This window comes from Amyelois transitella, chromosome 10 (assembly GCF_032362555.1).
Source record: "Amyelois transitella isolate CPQ chromosome 10, ilAmyTran1.1, whole genome shotgun sequence".
NCBI classification, from domain to species: Eukaryota; Metazoa; Arthropoda; class Insecta; order Lepidoptera; family Pyralidae; genus Amyelois; species Amyelois transitella.
The window spans coordinates 1130259-1134607 of NC_083513.1; positions in this window are offsets into that span (position 1 = coordinate 1130259).

The following is a 4349-nucleotide window of genomic DNA, read 5'->3' on the forward strand; positions in this document are numbered from 1 at the left end:
GTTTACAAATCTATGGCACAGTTTACAAAACTTTTCTCCGCACCATTGGTGTTCCGAAGTCGAAATTTCTTACGTTCCAATTTTAAATCGATAGGCGCTGGAGTGACCGCGCGGGTGGTCGGCACCGCACTGGCCGCTTCGACCATGGCATTGTCAACAGTAGAGCTAAACGCGTATAGAAATGGCAAACAGGCAACGGTAATGCGTTGATAAAAAATATAGAAGTGGTTTTGGTTTATTTCATGCAATGCTAGTTATTTTTTGTAGGTTTTGCTCCTGGCTCTGCCCGCGTTTAACTAGAATTCCCATAGTCCTGAAACCGTAAAATATTTTTTGATAAAAATTAGCATTGTATAATCACCTACATTCATACAATATTTCATTCAAATCGATTCAGCGATTTAACCGTAACAAAAATAATACAATAAAATTGGTGCCAGTACATAATTTCAACTTCAACTCAATTCTCAATTTATCAAAAAAGTTCCATTTATAACATTTCTAACCTCTTTTTTGTTAAATCTAACATCTAAATGTTTAATATGCACATAAAAGAGTTGTAAAAATTATTGTGATATAATTTTTTATCACCATTTCTACGCTGCGTACGCGCAGATGCAGTCCTGAACAAATTATATAAGTCCCAATTCATACTCTTAATATAATAAATACAGCTAATTTTTAACAGCTTGATTAGCACAGTTGTCAGATTCTCGCTTCTACACCATAAGGTCCCGGGTTCTATTCCCGGTCAGGCATGATGGAAAAATAACTTTTTCTGATTAACCTTCAGTCTTGAATGTTTTTTTAAATAGTATCGTTAAGTTGATTTCACATAACACAGGTCTGCAACTTACTTTGGGGCTAACTCAATCTGTATGATTGGTACCGAATATATTTAAAAATAAAATCCGATACACTGACGCTTCAAATCTGCCACAGGATATAAAATTTCTAGAAAGCCTATCAACATTATATCCAAGAGCGATTAATCACAGTCTAAGCTAACCGTTCAGCTTTCACTTCCTTCTAAACAGCACATTATAACTACATTTTCTGTTGCATATAACTTGTTCTCTTATTAAGTTCACCTTTGCAAATTGCTTGTAAGATTTTACGCTTTTCCTTATACGAATTGAACCCTTCTGGTTAATAAACACTCACTTAAATTTGTAAAGTTGATACATATAAGTATTGTAAGTCATAAAATAAAACGTGAATTCTAACTTGTGTTAACTTTTGTGTAGGTAATGTGAAACAAAAACAATTGACTGTCATCTCTTAAAAATAAACTTTTTTTTAAACGCTAACAAAACAAACACCTTCTTTTAGGCGATAGGTCAACAACTGTCATTTGAAGTCACCATCTGATTTTCGGTTTCATTATTAAACCATCCAGCTGAATTGGGCCTTCTATTATTTTTGGATTATTGCCTCTATGTACCCTGTAAGTGATAAAGACATTACCTATATGTTTGTATATGATAGATCTTAGAGCGTAGGTGGTTGAATCGGTAATGTGCCCGGTTGAAATACGTGACGCGCAGAAGGGCATAGGTTCAAAACCCACCTCGGCCACGTACCAATTACTCTTTTCAAAGCTATGTACATTAGTTTGAACACTAACCGATGCTCTTACGGTAAGGGAAAACATCGTGAGGAAAACTGCACATTCAGGCAACTGGATGTGTAACCATGGATCCAATATGGGTTAGGTTTACCTGCAAAGGTTGCGGAGGTCAGACGGAAATCGCTTCGCACAAAAACCTGACTCACCCAATTTAGGATCCATGGTCAAAGGCATACTTACCCCATTCATCTACATAGTGGTGAGGATGCAACCGGGAATAAAACCAGGAGGTAAAAGTACATACGTACATACATATGGTCACGTCTATATCCCTTGAGGGGTAGACAGAGCCAACAGTCTTGAAAAGACTGATAGGCTACGCTCAGCTATTTGGCTTAATGATTGAATTGAGATTCAAATGGTGACAGGTCGTAGCCCATCGCCTAAAAAAAGAATCCCGAGTTTTTACGCCTATCCCTAAGTCGCCTTTTACGACATCCATGGGAAAGAGATAGAGTGGTCGTATTCTTTTTTGTACTGATGCCGGGAACCACACGACACAGAAAGTATATGATAAGTAGATCTTCACCACCACCACCCATGGCTCCACCAACCTTCCGATCATCGTCGCTGAATCATGTTCTGAGTGCGCTGCTCTCATTGTGGCTCTCTAACAGCCCACCCTTTCTTGACTCCCTACAAAATCTTATAAGTGTCCACTCAGATTAGTATTTCTCACCCCCATTCTCAGAGGAATTAACGATGTATATTGATTTTATGATGTATTTATTTATTTATGTAACAAAATTATATACAGGAGCATTTATTACATTAATTCTAGTACAAAGGTGCTACTTATTTCAAAAGAAATCTCTTCTAGTAGACCCATGAGAGGAAAGACGAATTTTGGAGCGGTATGGCGTGTGCATAAATAACGTTTAACATGTATTATGATTGGAGAAAAAAAATACACATTTAATAAAAATAACAATAGTCAACAGTTCCCTAAATCGACGAGATTGCATGACTTATAATGCCGATGACGCAAAAGAAGTATAAAATGAAATGACGGTTCCATCGTAGCAAGTGCAAAAGATTTGAAAACAAAAGTATAAATACCTAAAAAATTGTGAAGTGCGGTCCTCGGCGTGTGTTCCAATAAATTCAAAATTTACTGGAAAGATGAAACGTGTAATAACACAAGAATAAAGCACTTTTATCCAAAAAATCCCACTGAAGCAAAGCCTTAGCAAATAATAAAATACTTAAGAGCCCCAGAAATTAAAGTAATCCTTTATCTATACTAATATTATAAAGCTAAAGAATTTGTTTGATTGTTTGTTTGTTTGAACGCGCTAATCTCAGGAAGTACTGGTTCGAACTGAAAAAATATTTTTGCATTGAATAGACCATTTATCGTGGAAGGCTTTAGACTGTATAACATCACGCTGCAACTATAAGGAGCAAAGAAATAATGGAAAATGTGAAAAAAAACGGGTAAAATTCTTCATCCTTGAGCAATTGTGGAATAGTTATTTTGGGCATCATTGCTTCAATGACATGTATAATGATATATATAATGATCAAAATAACTATTCCACGAGGACGAAGTTGCGGGCACAGCTAGTACCTATTTCTATATTCAGACTGATGAAAAAGAAACACAAAAGCCTAATTCAGTGTCATTGCGCATACGCCTAAATTCGTCATAGTTAGTCAATGTGATCTGGCCACAATGGCTGTTTTGGTACATGCAGACATAATAATTACTGATGAATCCAAATCATAACATTATGCCTAATGTGTATTTTGGTTAGATTGTTATAAGCAAAATATTTGTTAAATAAATTTGATTCGTGTGAAAAATATAACATACATACATGCATTTATAGTCGCGGTATATCCCTTGCGGGGTAGGCAAAGCCAACAGTCTCGAAAAGACTGAAAGGCCACGTTCAGCTGTAAGACTTAATATGACAGAATTGAGATTCAAATAGCAACCTGCAATAAAAGAAGAACCAAGAATGTCCAAGAAGAATACAATGGCTTATAATATCGTAATTACTGCTCGGCTAATCAATGGATACCTTCAACTGGAGCCCATCGCCTACAAGATGAATCCCAAGTTTATTTCCTAAGCCGTTTCCTTAGTTGCCTGCGAAATAATTTTACAAGTACAAGGCGAATAAAGGACAAAGCGCTCTCTAACAATATAAGTAAAATTAAATAAATATATACATACATACTTACATTATATACATAAAATCACGCCTCTTTCCCGGAGGGGTAGGCAGAGACTAAATATATACGGGACAAATTACACAGACTGAACACGTTGAGTTAGTATCTCGTAACACAAGTTTCGAACTTACTTCGAGGCTTACTTTACCTGTTTAATTTGACCCGTATATATTTATTTATATTTATCTGATCTTCGGCAAACCAATACTACTGCAGCAGCTATGCTAAAACCATAAACAACTTGACATACAAACAATTTCCAGGTCATCTGGCCACGGAAGTAACTTTTTAACCGGAAAATTTATCTAATTGACTACCGCTAAACCTAATTAGATCTTATTAATTAAGAATGAAAGACTACGGTTGTTGTAAAATTGATCGCATTAGTGATTTTACGGATAGCGCTTCTGAAAGTTAATCCCATTATCTTTATTTATTTTAGTGCCGTGTGGTTCCCGGCAGTGGCGTGTGGTTCCCGGCACCAATAATAAAAAAGAATAGGACCACTCTATCTCTTTTCCATGGTTGTCGTAAAAGG